The sequence below is a fragment of the Hordeum vulgare genome, chromosome 2H, assembly GCF_904849725.1.
Source record: "Hordeum vulgare subsp. vulgare chromosome 2H, MorexV3_pseudomolecules_assembly, whole genome shotgun sequence".
In the NCBI taxonomy this organism is placed as follows: Eukaryota; Viridiplantae; Streptophyta; class Magnoliopsida; order Poales; family Poaceae; genus Hordeum; species Hordeum vulgare.
In genome coordinates, this window is record NC_058519.1 from 5,626,385 (window position 1) to 5,647,640 (window position 21,256).

The following is a 21,256-nucleotide window of genomic DNA, read 5'->3' on the forward strand; positions in this document are numbered from 1 at the left end:
CTCCCTCCGTATCTAAATATAAATCTTTTAAGATATTTCACTAATTGTCTATATACGGAGCAAAATGAATGAATCTATACTTTATAACATGTCTATATACATCCGTATGTAGTTTATTTGTTAAATCTTTAAAAATATTTATATTTAGGAATGGATGGAGTAGGAATGCATCTGCATGCATGTATTACGGTAACTATCGGGTACACATGCATGCATGATATAACTAGGTAGGAGACAGATAGAGAGAGATGACATGTGCTGCCAGTGAGAATTCTTTGGCAATCAAATTCGGACATAAACAAAGTATTCTTACACGATCAAATTCAGATATAAAGAAAGTTAAACTACGGCTACCATCCCAAGACTCACAGTCAATTGATACAGGACAGTCTATTATTTTTTTCTGTTAGAACTCGCTGGGCCAGTGTATTTATTTTGCTGATGGAGAGGTGTGCAGGCGGTATGTAGAATGGTTCTCTGGAGGTTCTCGATAGCTTCCTGAAGAAGAATGAGTAGCTGATGCAAAGACAAAATTGGATAACATGATTTTGACTACAGACGATGTCTTCATTAAGGCAACAAACTCTTTTTTTTCACAATGTATTTTCATTATAATCAACATATTAAGTGCATCATGAATAATCAGAAATTTCTTGTGTAAGGTTTAAGTAACTGTGTATGTTGAAATTACTTAGAAGCTATTATTAATTAGAAAAATCCTGGTTTTACGTTGCTATCTTTAGCTGCAGTTGCAGTCCTCAATAGAACTTCAAATGTTATGTGCAAGGTACATTCTTTCTCAATACTTTGAGGACATTGAATTGAGGGGTCATGAGGCATTCTTATTGAGTTAGGGTTTTAAAACATTTCTTTCCCGTCGTAACGTTCGCCATATGTAATAGAAATATTTATTTATAATTATCCATATTATCGGTAAGGAGGCATTTGTACTAGTCATTACCAATGAGGGCGGGAGGGGGGGGGGACGATAAATGCGTCGTCATGTTGACACACACGATGTGGATCTATGGTGGGACTTTAGGCATGTTTTATTGGGACAAAGGCATGTGATATTTTTTCTCTTCCGGTCAAACACACGGGCAGCTAGTTAGAACAGATGCACGGAAAGTAATGAATTTGCAGGCTAATTGTGTGTTGGCGTGTCACTTTTAAATGTGGACAAATTAATATGTCCTAAAAACGGCAAACAATTAGCATATCAAAATATCTCCCCATCTCGGTGGGTGTGTGTGAGTAATATGATCAAGTGTCTATGTACACACATCTAAGTTATGCTGCTTCTGTAAACAATGTTTGTTCTTATTGCCGTACTAACAATAAGTGTCTATGTACTAACAATAACTTAGTCAAACGTAGTTGGAGAGGTAGATCTAATTGTTGTCATTGTGATCAAAATAAAACAATAAGACACTTGTTTTTGGAATATCCTCTTGCAAAACTACTTTGACGCACTGTTCATATAGCTTTTAATGTGATCCCACCTACTTGCATGAGCTCAATATTTACAACGTGACTCAATGGAGTGGACGTTAAAATTTCAAAACTTATTAGAATTAGGATATGCGCTCTAATTAATAACTTGCCAGGAATGATATGATTTTTAATGGCAATAGATTTAATAACTTTTTACAGGTCATATTCAGAGCAACTTCTTGAATCCGTACGTGGTCGTTACTCAGTCATGTGGACTCCAGGAAGCTTATGGATACTGGGTGCAACCGATGGAAGATGGCCGCACGGGTTATCTTCAACGGTTTGGATGGCGTGCTAGTAATAGTCTAGGTGTATAAGCATCGTAGTCTGATATTAGTTACGCCGGTGTGGCAGATTTTTAAGAATCTTTTAGTTTCATTTTCATTTCAAGATACAAATTTATCTGGACCTATGATGTTACTTTGAATTTTTAAATAATATGGCTGCATGCATCGATTGATGCAGAGGCCAAGGACAAGTTTCCTCCTTTTAAAAAAACTAACAATAAAAAAATTATATTACTACAATACCTTCAGCAATATAATACTCCCTCAACGTCGTTAGGGTGATTTTGCAAATCGTTCCTTAGCTTTTTCCTGCGAAAGTGCCTTTTTCTCGAGAGCTCATTTAAGTTCAGGTGAACAGTAAAATCGAAAAAAATCGAACAATGTTTAAAAAATTCTGAATTTTTTTTAAACCAACTTTGACAAAAGTTCTAAGTGCATGCAAAAATTTGACATGAAATAACATTTCTACAAGGCGTGGAAAAAAAACAAAATCGACACTCTGAAAATGCGCATTTTCAGAGTATCCATTTTGTTTATTTTGCCACGCCTTGTAAAAATGTTAGTTCATGCCAAATGTTTGCATGCACTTAGAACTTTTGTCAAAGTTGGTCTTAAAAGAACTTCAGAATTTTTTAAACATTTTCAGATTTTTTTTTTGACTTTACTGTTCACCCGAGCTCAGTTGAGCTCGGCAAAATTGACAAAAATGACCCCTGGGGCGAAAGAACTCACGGATTGACCCCTCGAGGGAAAAAATTCACCGGCCTGACCTTTTTGTGTGGCGCCCGACACTTAGGCGCCACACTGTACTGTGTGACGCCTAGGTGTTCGGCGCCACACCTCCGACCACGTGGCATGTAGGGGCCCACCCCAGGCAGTGTGACGCCTAAGCCTTAGGCGTCACACATTGTAATGTGTGGCGCCTAACGCTTAGGCGCCACACATTGACTTATACGCCTACAGAAAGTGTGCATTTTTGATGCCAGTAGGTTTTCACTTGTGTGGCGCCTGAGGCTTAGGCGCCACACAATGAAAACCTACTGGCATCGAAAATGCACACTTTTTGTTACTCTGTTTCCTCTATGTGTGGCGCCTAAGCCTCAGGCGCCACACCACAAATATAGAAGACATAGTAGTGGTGGAGGAGTTCAAATACATACAACACAAAGCGCATAGTAGTGGTGGAGGAGTTAAAACATACAACACAAAGCGCATAGTAGTGGTGGTGGAGTTCAAACATACATACGGTTCTTGAAGTAACATACGTCCAAAAGTGCATACATAGTGGAGTTTCATAGTAATAAAGCGCGGAACCAAACAAGGTTCAACAACACATAGAATAGAAACTTCCGGCTCTATTGGGTCGAGCAAGGCCCCTTACCCTTCTTCTTCTTCCTCTCTTCTTCCTCTTCCTCTTCCCTTTTGCGCATTTTTTAAGCCTCTTCCTTAACCCTCTCCGTGAAGCGTTGATGCTCCCGCTCTCTCTTTGCTGCGGCCTCTGCCCACATCTTCTTAAAGTTAGCTTCATATTCTTTTTTACGTTTCTCTACCGTCTTCCTGTCATTCTCCTTTATCCTAGCCTCATATCGCTTATGCTCAAGGAACATTTGCCACTCCTCATCCATCTTTGCCTTATGCTCCTCATCCTTCTTCTTTCGCGCTTCCGCTGCATCCTCCTCTCTCAACTTCTTTGCAGCCCTCTCCATCAACCGCTGCTCCTCACTGGCTGCATCCTTCTCCTCCCCCCACTCTGTTGTTGCCTTGTTGGGTTGAGAAGCGGCATACCTACAAAACATGCATCAAAGCTCATAGTTAGTACAATAACACACAAAGGAGCATGAAAAACAACATGATAAAGATAAGTGAAATATGTGACATACGGAAATGGTCCTCGTAGGTATCCACGCATACCAATCCTAGTAAGTCCACCACCTATCCGAGCACTGCCTCTAGCAGCACCACCACCTATCCCACCCCTGCCTCTAGCACCACCACGACCTATCCCACCCCTGCCTCTAGCAGCACCCCTGCCTCTACCACCACCACTTCCTCTAGCACCACGTCCTCTAGTAAGCCCAAGTCGGCTAGGAACATGTTGAGTAGGAACTTGTTGGGTCGTGCTTGCTTGACCCGTCCATTGTTGGCTCGTGCTTCCTTGACCCGTCCTTTGTTGGCTCGTGCTTCCTTGACCCGTCCCTTGTTGGCTTGAACTTGGTTGGCTAGGACTTGGTTGGCTTGACCTGGAATCATTGTTTTTGGAGTTCTTCTTTCGCGTCGTACACCTTCTTGTGTTGTGCCCTGTTACACCGCAATCTCCACATTGTGATCTCTCAGTAGGCTCTTGGAATTGGTTATTCCCCATTTCTCTGCCACCACCATGGCCCCATCCATCCATGTATCCTCTAAAACGCTTTGTCTTTCGTCTTCCCAGTTTCACAACCTTCCACTCTAGGTCGGGCCATAGTTATACTCCATGATACTCCGGCCATTGTGATTGGTCAAAGTATGGTTCAAATCTAGGAGCCCATGTATGCTTCGTGGTCATGATCGAGAACTCGGACTCCCTCACGGTTAGTGGATGGTTGACGTCCACATTCCTACTGCGAGCTGCCGTGTACAAATGCGAGCATGCGAGATGAAGCAACCTTGGCCTCCCACAAGAGCAATCACACAAGGATAAAGAAACCTTGAACGTCCTGTTTCCGTGTTGCTGGCCATCGTTTGTCATTCCTCCGGGCTCATTCACTTCGTATGTTCAATCCTCGTTGATGTACAGGGTAGCCGTTTGGGAGTCAGCCTTCCGTGATTGAAATACCATCCATTTGTCAACCTTTGGTGGAAACTGGTACTTATACTTTTTCTTGTTCTCTCCCGCAATCTCATCATCTGTTTCTTGTGAGTACTTTAGAAAGTATGCTCTCAACTTGTCGAATGTGTATTGAACTATTGCCGTCACCGGCAACGCACGGACACCCTTCAACACCCGGTTGAAGCATTCTGCCATGTTACTGGTCATTTGACCATATCTTCGGCCATCTTCGTCATAAGCTCGTGCCCACTTGGCCCGAAGTTCAATGTGCATGTTAAGAAACTCAAGTCCACCTGCATCAAGTTTTTTGTTTACAAGCAAAGAATTGTACAATCTTGCAAATCGTTTGTCAGAAAATGCTTGACAACAATCTTGAAGATCATCCGCCAACTCCTTGCTACCACATGCCCGGTAGAAGTTTGCACACAAATGCCTAATGCACCATCGATGATGCAAAGGAGCATGGCCGGGAATGACAATGTCAACTGCGTTAAGTATGCCTTGATGACGATCCGATATGACACATATTTCCCTCTCAAACGGTAATACTTTGGTTCTCAAAATATGCAAGAACCATTCCCAGTTAACATTGTTCTCTGCCTCAACCAAAGCAAAAGCCAAAGGCATCAACCGGTTATTGGCATCACTTGCTATTGCAACCAACAAAGTGCCCTTGAATTGTCCGGTCAAAAACGTGCCATCGATGGAGATGACAGGACGACAGTGCTGGAAAGCCCTCACACATTGCTCAAATGCCCAAAATGCACGGCCAAATACGCGAACCCTATTTCCATTCTTAATCCTTGTTTTCTCCCCATACGGCTTGACCACATGAACCATGCCCGGATTAGTGTGGGCAATAGCTCCCAACAACCTAGGTATGCGGTTGTATGCTTCCTCCCAATCACCATACAACATCTTGAATGCGGCTTGCTTTGCTTTCCATGCCTTACCATATTTCACCTCGTAGTGAAACAGGGCTTTCACAAGGTCTTGTACGCTTTTTATGCTCATTGTAGGAAGAGAGGAGATGGAGTTGGAAAGCCTATAAGCGATGAACTCGGAGGTTAGTCGTCTATGGCTTTGCGACGATAAGGCACCATCAACCCTCTTACCTCGACACATGTGAGGCATACAACTGACAATGTTCCATCCTGGCCCTCCTTTCCATGGTCTTGCATGGACAATCCAAGGACAACTTCTATCCTCACATGCAACCGTGTAACGCAGCTTCATGTTTGAATGAACAACTTTGTGTGGCCTATAATGCGCAACAGAATATTCATCCAACCACATCTTCAGTTCAAAGAATGTTTCGAACTTTGACCCCGGCAAAATAATATTCTTCCCATGTGTGTCCCGATGAGAAGGTGGCCTAACTCCAAACAATATGCCTTCGCCTCCGTCAACCACGGCTTCATCCGCAAGGTTAAGATCCTCGAACAATGGTGTCCGGTGATCACGCTTTAATACATTCGTGAAAGCTTCAGCCTCCTTTGCCGTGAACCCTTCTTCATCAACTTCTTCATCGGGACCCTCATCGTCAGACTCAGAGGCATAGCCACGTGAGTACGGAATGGAATGGTCCATTGTCTCTTGCAAATTATATTTGTCCAAATCACCAAGATTGTTGTCATGAAGAACATTACCATCATCATAGTGCTCATAATTAGCCTCTACCAATGGTTCATGTTCAATGTTGACCTCTTCGTTAGCCTCATAGACACAAGAAAGAGGTTCAATGTTGGCCTCTTCGTTGATGGTTGCAGGAATAACTTCAACAATCGAAGAGGCAACCCGGTTCAAATCCAACAAGTTAGGAACATTTGTTTTTATGGCAAATAACTCTAGAGCCTTGTCTAGTGATTCGGCCACCGTATCCTTGTATGCAAGCCAACGTTGCTCGGAGTTGACACGCATGGTCTTTCTTACCACTTATCCAACAAGTTAGGAACAACCCTAATCCTAACCCCATCATACCACTTATCCTAACATACAAACAAATAAAACAATATCATATACATCCCACATTTCATGAAAAACTAGGGTTTCCTCAAATTTGCAAAAAAATGAACACAAAAGATTTTCCTTTGGATGAGAATAAGGGGAGAGGTGGGGATTACCTTAAGGGAGTGATTGGACAACAAATGCCCGGTCCAAACCTTCAGATTTGGTGATTTAGAGAAGGATTTGAGGGAGGGGGCAGTGGCTGGGAGAGGGGCTGGGGGAGGGGAATGAGGGAGGGGGTGGGAGGGGGTGGGGCCCGTGGCTGATATAAGTCAATGTGTGGCACCTAAGCGTTAGGCGCCACACATTACAATGTGTGACGCCTAAGGCTTAGGCGTCACACTGCCTGGGGGTGGGCCCCTACATGCCACGTGGTCGGGGGTGTGGCGCCGAACACCTAGACGTCACACAGTACAGTGTGGCGCCGAACACCTAGACGTCACACAGTACAGTGTGGCGCCGAACACCTAGACGTCACACAGTACAGTGTGGCGCCTAAGTGTCGGACGCCACACAAAAGGGTCAGGCCGGTGAATTTTTTCTCTCGAGGGGTCAATCCGTGAGTTTTTTCGCCCCAGGGGTCATTTTTGTCAATTTTGCCGTTGAGCTCCGGAGTAGAAACTCCACGTCCTTTTTCCTGACCGAACCCAAAGTCCTCTATGCCTCGTTCACTCGCTCTTTTCCGTCTCCGACGGACACCGCCTTGCTCCCCCCTCAACTACCACGGCACCACCCCTCCAGCCCCACACCTACTGCTCCCCAAACCCCTCGCCCGTCCATGACACTTTCGCCGCCTAGCTCTCCCCACGTCGTGCTGTCGTCCCCTCGTTCCCCATGCCGCTTTCTCGTCGTTGAAGCTTGGATTTCCGCTTGTGAGTTGCAGCGCTGTTTTCTCCAGAATCGAAGCAACTGGAGTGTGTGTTTCTAGGTACGGCGGTGGAGCACCCTGCACACGTGGCCAGAGACCCCACGGGCGGTCGGGTCGCTGGCTTCCATCGTCTGGGTGGGCGTATTCCTGCCGCTATATATACGACCTCTTCCTCACCTACGCCGGCATGACCCCCCTCAACTTCGGGCCCAATGTGAGCGAGCCATCAATCGAATTTCCCCCAAAAATGCAGTCTTCTGAACCCTGCCATACGTTGCTAATGCTCTGCACCAAACCAAATTGTCCCTAAAACTGCAGTCTTTCTTTACAATCTCTGATCCCGATGTACCTAAGCATATCCTGAGGGACAACTGCAAGACTTATTCCAAGGTTTGGTTCTGAATTTGGTTCCAGACACAAGACACCTAAATCGTTTTACGAGAACATTTGTCGTGACAAACCCACGATACAAGATGATCTTAGGCTTAAACATGCTATACAATCATCACGAGTAGCCGATCAACCAGGCAATCCGACCCATGGATTCAGCCTCGCATGGACACCCGACCTGAATCGGTACGGTATGGGTCATGATCTTCGTTCATGGGCAAAACACATGGATAACCCCAATAATCACGGGTAGGCACTAGTGGGACCGGGCCTTTAGCCCCGGCCCGTAAGGGGCTTTAGTTCCGGTTCATCAACCGGGACTAAATGGGCGGGACTAAAGGCCTAACCATTCGTCCCGGCCTTCTTACAAGCCGGGACTAAAGGTGCTCCACGTGGGCGCCTCGTAGCGCCCCAGTGGCAGGCCTTTTAGTCCCGGTTCGTTACACGGACCGGGACTAAAGATTTTCATATTTTGCTGGTTTTTGGGTTTTTTTAATGAAATTATTTTTGGGTTTTAGGGTTTCAGGGTTTAGGTGTTCGGGAGATTAACGTGATGCCCCGTTTGGTGTTCGGGAATTAGTTTTCATATAATTTAAATAGAAATAATTATGCATATATATATATATATCAGATTAACTTATTTTACAAGCGAGCATATATATACAATTATATGGAGATCTGAATTATCGGGACTAGAGCCCGTCTATTCGATTACATGGACGAACATCAGTAATGGCCCTTAGCTACACTAAATCGTCCTTTGAGCTCTATAACTTCCGTCCTCAGAAATCACGCAAGCTCCTCTACAACAGCAATCGCGCGTTGCTCTGGTAGGACCTTCGTCCTCATGGCCGTGTGCTATATAAGAAGAGGAGATGAATATGAATATCAATCATGATAACAAAGAATGACCGGAAAAAATAGAGGTGTGAATGTTCATTGCTTACGTCGAATCTGTGATCCTTGAGCTCAGAGGTAAACGTGCGAATGGTCTCGCAAACATAGTATCCGCATAGATGCGTTCCCCGTGGCTGTTGGTCGCACTTTACGAGAATAGAATATATATAATCAAAATAATAATCTAGCATAATAAATGTATTGAAAATTAATAGAAGTATATCATACTACTACTTACCTGAGCCGCTCTAAAGGTCAGCTTCTCAGGAAAGTTACCGGGAGTCACGCACTTGAACCGCTTCCAAACCCTGCCTGATAAGGATAATGATTTGCTAAGTTTTTCATTAATTGATATATGAGAAAATCATCGAAAGAGACCGATAAAGCGCAAGAATGATTAAAATTACCCTTGAAGCATGTCCTGCAGGCTTTGGAACTGTTCCAATGTTCTCGATAGTGGGTCGAAGGCATCAACTCTTCCCTTATCAATTTAAATGTCCAACAGAATCCAATGGAAGCTGCACATGTATATATATATATATGTATGTGTGTGTGTGTGTGTGAGTAACTTATCAGTTACACTTATAAGTGAATGGATACAATAGAGTAAAGACCCTCACCTGAAGTTGTATGGAAACAGTATGTGGTCATAGAAATTTTGATCTATTAGAAACCTTAGAAGGTTTTCCTCCGTCTCCTTGGGTTTATAAGTTAGCGTCGCTATATGTATTTTATCTGGGTCAATAAACCCAATATTTAGGATGCTCTTACTTTTACAATTCAGAATCTTCATTCTGCATAATAGAGTACAAGTTATATATAGACAATGAATTGAAATAACTAAACAAGTTATATGTAGACGACGTATTAAAAAACTTACAGACAATAGCAACTCATAAGCGATTTGTCGAGGGCGTCGCCATTGTACATCTGGAAGAGTTCATCAAAGTCGATATGGATTTCTTCGGAGCGGCCGTAGTACTCCCGTGGGACACTCAGCACGATCACAGTTCTCTCATTCTTTGATTCACTTAAGTACCATTTATGCAAGTAACGCATATTTGTTGGGAGATCATCTTTGCTGACCAAAGGCTCTCCCATGACAAACTGTGGCTTAGGGGCTACCACAGCCTTGGGTATCCTGTCGTCTTGGGAAGCCAGCAAATCTTCAACCGAGATACCACATTCATCCGCCAACTCCTTTGCTCTTTCAAAAGCTTGCCAACTCATACATATAGCATCACTGATACATCTAGAACCGTAGCGCCCGACGGGTATCGGCGCGGGCGGTGGACATCCAAAGAGAAGGAACCATCACAGGATCATAGCTCCAGTGAGATCCCGAAGAACCTGCCAGGTATGCTCGAACCTGCCCTCCAACGCAACCATGTAGCGACGGACGTGCTCATCCTCCTCGCTGACACGGTGACGTACCACCTCCGCGGTGTCCGGAAGCCTCGGCACCCTCACTGGCCCACGCGACCGCCACCAAACAAGGATCGGGTCAACGACGGGCTGGCTCCTCACCAAACTACGCCCCCCGGAAGGTAGCACCTCCCAATACCAGCCGGGCGGAGCCCAGTCCCGGACAGGACCCCTCTGATCAAGCAGGTGTCCTCCGCCGGTCGACGACGAGGATGCGGGATAGGCATCGTAAAATGAACTAAAAAAATAAACTAGTTCTATTAATTTTATTGCTAAAAATAAACTATTAACACTGAAGCATATACAATAGCAAAATTAAACTATTAACACTTAAGCATATACAATAGCAAAATTAAGCAATAATCTAAGAAACACTATTAACACTTAAGCATATACACTATACAATAGTAAAATTAAGCATATACACTATACAATAGCAAAATTAAGCATATACACTGTACAATAGCAAAATGAAATGACACTATACAATATGTCTCCTCTTCTTCTACTTCTTCTTCTACTTCTACTTCTCCTCTTCGTGTAGTACTTCTCCTCTTCTCTTCTTCTACTTCTCCTCTCCTCCTCTTCTAATTTTTTCTCTTCTTCTACTTCTCCTCTTCTTCTATTTTTCCTCTTCTTCTCTTCTCCTCCTCTTCTTATTCTCCTTTTTCTTCTTTTCTTCTCCTCCTCTTCTTATTTTCATTTTTCCTAATCTTGTTTTCTTATTTTTGTTCATATTTCTTCTTCTTGTAACCCTAACCTAATTCTAAATATTACTAACCCTAATAATCTAGCACAAACCAAATAACAATAGGAATTAAATGACAAAAAAATCTTTTTCCTTTTCTTCTTTTCTTCTCTTTTTTCTTCCTTTCTTCTCCTTTTTCTTCTTTTCTTCTCCTTTTTCTTCTTTTCTTCTTCTATTTTTCCTCTTCTTCTCCTCTCCTCCTCTTCTTTTCTTCTCCTTTTTCTTCTTTTCTTCTCCTTTTTCTACTTTTCCTCTACTGGCCGGAGTGTTGGGGAGGAGGGGGCGGGGGGCTTACCAGTCGGAGGTGTCGACGGCGCGCGGCAAGGAGGACGGTGCGACACGCGGCGAGGAGGACGGCGGCGCGTGGCGAGGAGGGCGGGGCGCGGCGAGGAGGACGACGACGACGGCAGGCGGTGGCGAGTAGGACGTCGGGCAGCCTGACGGCGTCGTCGAGTTCGTCGCTGTGCCGCGCCGGGCAGAGAACGAGAGGAAGAAGAAGAGAAATGGACGATTTGGGTTGAAATTTTTTGAAGTCCCGCTTATATAGGTGGATCTTTAGTCCCGGTGCGTGGCTCGAACCGGCACTAAAGACCCCCTTTAGTCCCGGGTGGAGCCACGACCCGGGACTAAAGCCCCTCGTTTCCCGCCTCCTCGCCTGCCGAAAAGGGGTCTTTAGTCCCGGGGCAAGTTGGGGAACGTCGCATGGGAAACAAAAATTTTCCTACGCGCACGAAGACCTATCATGGTGATGTCCATCTACGAGAGGGGATGAGTGATCTACGTACCCTTGTAGATCGTACAGCAGAAGCGTTTAGAGAACGCGGTTGATGTAGTGGAACGTCCTCACGTCCCTCGATCCGCCCCGCGAACAATCCCGCGATCAGTCCCACGATCTAGAACCGAACGGACGGCACCTCCGCGTTCAGCACACGTACAGCTCGACAATGATCTCGGCCTTCTTGATCCAGCAAGAGAGACGGAGAGGTAGAAGAGTTCTCCGACAGCGTGACGACGCTCCGGAGGTTGGTGATGATCTCGTCTCAGCAGGGCTCCGCCCGAGCTCCGCAGAAACACGATCTAGAGGAAAAACTATGGAGGTATGTGGTCGGGCAGCCGTGAGAAAGTCGTCTCAAATCTGCCCTAAAAGCCCCATATATATAGGAGGAGGGAGGGGGACCTTGCCTTGGGGTCCAAGGGATCCCCAAGGGGTCGGCCGAGCCAAGGGGGGGAGGACTCCCCCCCCCCCAAACCGAGTTGGACTTGGTTTGGTGGGAGGAGTCCCCCTCCCTTCCCACTTCTTCCCTCTTTTTTTTCTTTTCCTTTGATTTTCCTCTCTTGGCGCATAGGCCCCCTTGGGGCTGTCCCACCAGCCCACTAAGGGCTGGTGTGTCTCCCCAAAGCCTATGGGCTTCCCCTGGATGGGTTGCCCCCCCCCCCCCCGGTGAACTCCCGGAACCCATTCGTCATTCCCGGTACATTCCCGGTAACTCCGAAAACCTTCCGGTAATCAAATGAGGTCATCCTATATATCAATTTTCGTTTCCGGACCATTCCGGAAACCCTCGTGACGTCCGTGATCTCATTCGGGACTCCGAACAACATTCGGTAACCAACCATATAACTCAAATACGCATAAAACAACGTCGAACCTTAAGTGTGCAGACCCTGCGGGTTCGAGAACTATGTAGACATGACCCGAGAGACTCCTCGGTCAATATCCAATAGCGGGACCTGGATGCCCATATTGGATCCTACATATTCTACGAAGATCTTTATCGTTTGAACCTCAGTGCCAAGGATTCGTATAATCCCGTATGTCATTCCCTTTGTCCTTCGGTATGTTACTTGCCCGAGATTCGATCGTCAGTATCCGTATACCTATTTCAATCTCGTTTACTGGCAAGTCTCTTTACTCGTTCTGTAATACAAGATCCCGCAACTTACACTAAGTTACATTGCTTGCAAGGCTTGTGTGTGATGTTGTATTACCGAGTGGGCCCCGAGATACCTTTCCGTCACACGGAGTGACAAATCCAAGTCTCGATCCATACTAACTCAACTAACACCTTCGGAGATACCTGTAGAGCATCTTTATAGTCACCCAGTTACGTTGCGACGTTTGATACACACAAAGCATTCCTCCGGTGTCAGTGAGTTATATGGTCTCATGGTCATAGGAATAAATACTTGACACGCAGAAAACAGTAGCAACAAAATGAGACGATCAACATGCTACGTCTATTAGTTTGGGTCTAGTCCATCACGTGATTCTCCCAATGACGTGATCCAGTTATCAAGCAACAACACCTTGTTCATAATTAGAAGACACTGACCATCATCGATCAACTGGCTAGCCAACTAGAGGCATGCTAGGGACGGTGTTTTGTCTATGTATCCACACATGTAAATGAGTCTTCATTCAATACAATTATAGCATGGATAATAAACTATTATCTTGATACAGGAATTATAATAATAATTATACATATATTATTGCCTCTAGGGCATAATTCCGACATGGTGATGATCTCGTCTCAGCAGGGCTCCGCCCGAGCTCCGCAGAAACACGATCTAGAGGAAAAACTATGGAGGTATGTGGTCGGGCAGCCGTGAGAAAGTCGTCTCAAATCTGCCCTAAAAGCCCCATATATATAGGAGGAGGGAGGGGGACCTTGCCTTGGGGTCCAAGGGATCCCCAAGGGGTCGGCCGAGCCAAGGGGGGGAGGACTCCCCCCCCCCCAAACCGAGTTGGACTTGGTTTGGTGGGAGGAGTCCCCCTCCCTTCCCACTTCTTCCCTCTTTTTTTTCTTTTCCTTTGATTTTCCTCTCTTGGCGCATAGGCCCCCTTGGGGCTGTCCCACCTGCCCACTAAGGGCTGGTGTGTCTCCCCAAAGCCTATGGGCTTCCCCGGGGTGCGTTGCCCCCCCCGGTGAACTCCCGGAACCCATTCGTCATTCCCGGTACATTCCCGGTAACTCCGAAAACCTTCCGGTAATCAAATAAGGTCATCCTATATATCAATTTTCGTTTCCGGACAATTCCGAAAACCCTCGTGACGTCCGTGATCTCATCCGGGACTCCGAACAACATTCGGTAACCAACCATATAACTCAAATACGCATAAAACAACGCCGAACCTTAAGTGTGCAGACCCTGCGGGTTCGAGAACTATGTAGACATGACCCGAGAGACTCCTCGGTCAATATCCAATAGCGGGACCTGGATGCCCATATTGGATCCTACATATTCTATGAAGATCTTTATCGTTTGAACCTCAGTGCCAAGGATTCGTATAATAACGTATGTCATTCCCTTTGTCCTTCGGTATGTTACTTGCCCGAGATTCGATCGTCAGTATCCGTATACCTATTTCAATCTCGTTTACCGGCAAGTCTCTTTACTCGTTCCGTAATACAAGATCCCGCAACTTACACTAAGTTACATTGCTTGCAAGGCTTGTGTGTGATGTTGTATTACCGAGTGGGCCCCGAGATACCTTTCCGTCACATGGAGTGACAAATCCCAGTCTCGATCCATACTAACTCAACTAACACCTTCGGAGATACCTGTAGAGCATCTTTATAGTCACCCAGTTACGTTGCGACGTTTGATACACACAAAGCATTCCTCCGGTGTCAGTGAGTTATATGGTCTCATGGTCATAGGAATAAATACTTGACACGCAGAAAACAGTAGCAACAAAATGACACGATCAACATGCTACGTCTATTAGTTTGGGTCTAGTCCATCACGTGATTCTCCTAATGACGTGATCCAGTTATCAAGCAACAACACCTTGTTCATAATCAGAAGACACTGACTATCATCGATCAACTGGCTAGCCAACTAGAGGCATGCTAGGGACGGTGTTTTGTCTATGTATCCACACATGTAAATGAGTCTTCATTGAATACAATTATAGCATGGATATTAAACTATTATCTTGGAATTATAATAATAACTATACATTTATTATTGCCTCTAGGGCATAATTCCAACAGGGCATGGCTCCAACCGGGACTAAAGGTGGTCTGTAGTCCCGGGGCGTGGCTCCACCCGGGACTAAAGCCCCTCCTCGGCTGCACGATAAGTTTAGTCCCACCTTGCCCAGCGAGGGGGACTAACACTTGTTTATAAGCCCCGTCGCAGCTTCTCCATCGAGCTCCTCTCTAAAGCAGGCTTACGGGCCTAAACTCACTGAAAATTGAAACTTATTAGAAATTATAGAGAAAATTCAATCTAAATTCAAATGAGAATTTAGAGAATTTAGATTGAGTTTTCTCTATGATTTCGAATATAGTTTCAATTTTTTTCTATTTTCATAATTAATAATTTTGACTATCCAAACTATTATCTATTTTGTTATTTTCAATTAGAAACTATGTTTATTAAAAATTCTTTTTGCATATTTGAGAATTTGACAAAACTATGATAATGAAAAGTGTTTGAAATTGAATAAAAAATGCAAAACTATTTTTTATTTTCATAATTAATAATTTTGACTATCCAAACTATTATCTATTTTGGTATTTTCAATTAAAAACTATGTTTATTAAAACGGACAATCTCTCTCGAAGTAGCAGCGTTTCGAACGAGAACTCATCTCTTACAAAGGGATTTCATTTTTTTAAACTTATTTGAGCTCCATACTTTTTGTGTGTTTAAAATGCACCATTCAAAGGCACATCACAAAATGGACAATCTCTCTCGAAGTAGAAGCGACCCCCACAATAAGAGACGACATCCTTCTTCTCTCATATATGGTGGACACTAGCTCACCTGATTTTTCAACCTTCGATGATGGTCGCTACTCCTACTTCCCCTAGTGCATAACCAATATCTAGCACAAGGAGAAGAAGGAGAAGCGACCCCCACAACAAAAGTGGTTCCGCGGCACGCCACGTGGTTCCGCTGCACGCCACATGTGACTAATGGTCTTTCATTTTTAAATGACTGTTTTAATCAAAAACAGATCTGTTACAAAAGGGATTTGAACTGAAGACTTTTTGTATATATATGTGGTCGAAATGCATGATACCATGAAGTTGGAAAGGGCTAAACCATTCAAAAGTAGCAATTGAAGTTAGAAAGGGCTAAACCATTTAAATTTGGAAACTATAATGGCACAAATAGAAACTAGACCTATATAAATTGGTCCAAGCAGTACATGATACTAGTCCAAACAGTACATAATAATAGCTACCATAGATATATATACAAGTGTTCGACGTTGAGAACACTACTCGTCTGAATCGTCTGAATCAGAATGTCCACCTTCCTCGAGGTGACGCTGGCCATAGTTGACGACTCGGATCTTGCGGTACAACTCGTATGAAACGTATGCATCCTTTGCTGCATACACAATGTTGATAGGATCAAGTGGGCCCTTCTCCCAAAATTTGTGCTGAGACTTTGGGAAACTGGTCTTCATATCACCATATCCCTCATCGATCAAGGCAACTGCCATATGAGCCATCGAAGTCCTGTCATGTCGAAGCCTGAATACCGTTTGGAGATCAACGAGGCAACCAGCTGGTATCTCAATACCGAAGCTGTGCCTCATCTTCAGCTTGTCGTTCCTTATGTCAACGGTAGCAAAAGTGATGCCGCTGCGAAGGAAGTCCATGAGTTCTGGACAATGCTTTTCACTCCTGCAACAGAAACAAATTAAAATGGAACAAATGTTACATACTGCTGCAATAAGGAAACATGTTTCACTACAACTAAAGAGAAAATTATCTTTGGGATTCAAATAGAACATATGCAATGGAACCTAGAGAGATCACTATAGCTATCCAATGGAACCTAGAGAGATCACTAGCTATATGCAATTTTCATGACTATGACATATCATATTGCTATCCAATGGAACCTAGAGAGATCATTAGCTATATTCAATTTTCATAACCTTGGATCAAAGAACACCGCATAAAATTGTATCACTACAACTATGATTTCAATGGAACATATTGAACCAATCAGATTTTTCAGATTGTGGAACACTATTCCAATCAGATTGTGTTCCCTTCAACTAATCAAAATTGTTTCACTACAACTATTTGAAGGGAACCAACTATGATTCCAATGAAACATATTAAACACTAGTTGATTCTAATACGATTTTTCAGATTATGGAACACTATTCTAGTCAGATTGTGTTCCCCTTCAACTAATCAAAATTGTTTCACTACAACTATTTGAAGGGAACCAACTATGATTCCAATGGAACATATTAAACACTAGTTGATTCTAATACGATTTTTCAGATTATGGAACACTATTCCAATTAGATTGTGTTCCCCTTCAACTAATCAAAATTGTTTCACTACAACTATTTGAAGGGAACCAACTATGATTGAAACAAATAAACTTACACTACAACAAAACAAAGATTAAGTAACACAGTCATGTAACATGCAGAAAATTGTGTTACAGAGCAAAATTGTCGTAACACATCATGTGTGTTGCAGTGTTGCGAGTAACACATTGTTGATAAGACTCGAAAATGTGTTACCATATCATTAACTTAGTAACATATAAGTTTGAGTTGCGCAGGTGTGTTACAAACTTTGATATACTAAGGAATATTCACGTGTTGCTGCTTTGTGTTACAACCTATATAACATTATAGAAAAGGTTAACCAATCAATCTATTAGTGGTGAACCTTTCAAACTAGTCGAGTGAGGGAGCGAGCTAAGGCGAGTGACCTCGTTTAGCTGGGTCGGCCCATGGTCCGTGGCACGTGAGCGCTACTTGGCGTTGCTTGCATCACAAACATTGTATAGACGCTCTCCGGATTTTAATATGCTATAACACTAAAAGTTCAACTCATCCTAATCAAACAAAACATATTCAAATTCATTTTAGGATCATAAGTGGAAGTTGGGAGCTTATTTGGAAGAAGCACCCATTATATTGGTAATCACAAAAGTAACGATTATGATCCACATTTGAAAATATTCTTCTATGCCACACTAAGAGAAAATCTACCAGAGCCCACATAATCGCTTGATATGCAAAATAATACCAAAATGCGTTCTATGGGGGAAAAAAATAACTAGCATATCCTTCATCTTTGCCCAACTAGCATATTTATTTTTTATAAAGAAAACCCAAAATCATCCCCTTCAAATGGTATATGTATAGAATGTCCACTTTTGATGAAGCCTTCACACAGACTCTTACGTAATTAGGCGAGGGCTGACAGTTTCATAACTGTTTATGTGGAATACGATACGATTAGATGAACTCACAATTATGGGAAACCTTTCTTTCACAATGGTTAAGCAAGTACAAAAAATGAGTGTAAAATAACAACACTCCAATTTTCATAGTTAGTAGATGATATTTGATGAACACTTCTCAAGTTTCATGAATTTTCTAGATTCCTAATTATTACGTACATTTAGTGCACATAACGGAAATTTTGATTATAAGTGTATAAAAATGTTGGGAAATTTTTGGGTTAAAATCCTTTCTATAGTCCTTAATCAATTCATAGGCCTTATTCAAAAAATAAGAGGAGAATGAAAAAGACAAGGAAAGAAAGAAAAAACCAAAAAAGAAAAAAAAGTATTTTTACACCAATTAAAAAAATATGGCCCTCAAAAAATAACTTTGTTTTGATTGGCCAAGATAACCCACCCACGGATCACATGTCGTCACCGTTGGATTGCTTAGATCGAACGATTGTGGTCATGCAGGTGCCCTATCCTTATCTCCTCCCTCTTAACCACTGCACACCCAGCCATTGAAGCCGCCGAATGCCACGCCGCAAATCACCGCCGTTGCCAGAGGGCCTCATGTCGCCGCCGCTCACCGCTTTATCTGTAGGTCGCTGATGCAACCCTGGCCCCGGGCCATTCCTTCCTCCCCATCAGGCTGCGGAGGCCTGAGGAGGTGGCCATGTCGGGCGCGCAGCCGCCGATGCCATGGGCAAATCCAGCCGGGTCTGTCGGCACCCATCCCTCCCTTCGGCGGCCATGAAGAACCGAAGAGGTATGACCGGCGATGCCATGGGCTGATCCAGCCGGGTCAGCCGGGTCAGTGGACCATGCAGGCCTGCTGCGCTAGGAGCCACCAGTCCTCGTCATCAACTAGAATCCACGACAAATCGATCCATATGTAAGCTAGCTTCCACAATAATCCATCGAGCAGTCTGCTTGCTTGCTTGTTTACTAGTGGAAAAGGGAGCAAGATGTGAGGCCGGCGTCGAGGGTACATGCCCGCTGCTAATTGGTTCTCCTGTTAATTAAGGTAGTATTTGTAATTTGTTCCTTCCCGTGGTGGAGATGTACATACCTCACTATTCGACACATATCAGTACGTACTCGAATATTGTCAAGCTGACACGTATATATACATAACTGAATACATATGCAATTTTTCTAATTCAGCTAAATATTTCTACCGAATATCAACTTCGGCAAATGATTGCCCCTTTGCCTAGTGTTTGCACTCGGCAAACTACTTCTGTCTGATTCGGTACTAGAGATTGTGAAGAGCAACACGTACATCTACTTTACTCATAGGGAATATAGGTGTAGTACACAATGCTTTTCTATTGAAATACAACAGAAGCTTGTCTATTTTAATATTGTAAACTACGTCCGTCGGATTGGGCTCTAGTAGATGTATGATCATTTAAGTGTAGTATATCAAAATAATCACTAAGAAAATACAACAGGTAATGATAGTCTTCCCGAACTAAGACCATGTGTATCCATTGAAATTTTGTTCATGCAAATTCCTTTATTATTATCATTGAATAATAATATTGATCATAATATAGGTAGGTTGCATCCCAAGTATTTTGAAAGACTTTAACATATCCAAATCACCTGAATTTGCACTTGTGTACAGAGATGAACCTATTGTCGATAATGAAGAGTTAGTAAGGTAAGTTTTTGATTGCAAGAGAATTGATGATGATTTTGCTTCATGATACTTAATTACTTGGCTTAATCTTTTGTAAGTTAGAGTCTTTTCTTCCATATTCCAAAATTATACTTATGTACATTTAATCACATAACTGCAAGGTCCATTTATCATTTACAGATTCGAAAGAAGCATAACTGAGTGGCAGCTGAATTCTTTGGTTGGATGAAGAAGCAAATATAATTAGAAGATTTAGCTTAGCAGTAACCATAGTTTACACTGATAGATTGAGAAATGTAATACCATTCAGGAGATGTTTTTCTTTGGCCGAATTGATGCAAATGTTCTGCTGTAATATTCATCATAGATCTGTTCTCTATTGTGAAATTGATACAAATGCTATGATGTTCATCCAATAAAATTAGTATTTATGTATCGTAATGTATATGTATCCTACACTCTTATATATTCATAATAAATACCTTGATATTTTCAACTTGTGTATGTGTCCTGTGTCAATTTATCTATCCTTTTAATGGTGCCAAGCATCATAATAAAAATGATTGACTATTTGAGCACTAGCATTGATTTTATTTAATAAATGTATATTCAATAAAGTGGGTATGTACTTTCGCGGTTAACAATTTAAAAATACTTTACATATGCTGCCATACAAACGTAATAGTGTTACTGATGGTGTTACTATAGTTACAAAATGTGTTACGAGTGTGTTCTGATATTTGGATAATATGTTACAAATTATATTACTAGAGTTACAAAGGCATGTTACCACAATGTTCCGTCTCTACAACAATATGTTACTATGGGGTTTACTATAGAATGAAAAATGTGTTACCAGTGCATTCTGTAACACATAATACGCATGTTACTATGACATTATCGTAACACAATTTTTAATGTATGGTAACAGTACCTATGTGTCACAGTGGACATCATTAGTAACATGGTCTAATGGAACACATTTCACAATGTGTTACTATGTGTCATAGTAACACAGTTTTGGGCCTATGGTAACACAACACTGTGTTACCAAAGCTCTGTTTTGTTGTAGTGTTACAATGTCATTATTTGGATCAAAGAAAGCCTCAAAACTTACCTCGCCCATTGGAAGATCAAGACATGGCGTGCGAAGTATAGTTGGATGGCGGCAACACCGCGTTGATCGGCCGTGTACTCCAGATCAAGCCCCAAGAACTTCTCATGATCCACTGCGTTGTCAAACCATTTTTCCTTCAACTGTTGAAGAAAAAAGGCACCTCGCTGCTCAGGTTCATGTACACGACATCGAGCATGGCCGTGCCATGTGCGAGCACCTTATGAAAGCTAGTTGGCATGGTGGAAGAAGAGAAGGGAAGAAGAGAGGAGAAGAACAGAGAGGGAGATCGAGAGAGAAGAAGAAACAGAGAAATGGCGACTGTGCTTCGGTTCGTGC

The 21,256-nt window shown here is 43.0% G+C and overlaps 1 pseudogene; it reads left to right on the forward strand.

The window, feature by feature from the left end:
- The first annotated feature begins 18,689 nt into the window (after positions 1-18,689).
- LOC123429069 lies at positions 18,690-20,299 on the forward strand (annotated as a pseudogene).
- Positions 20,300-21,256: the final 957 nt, after the last annotated feature.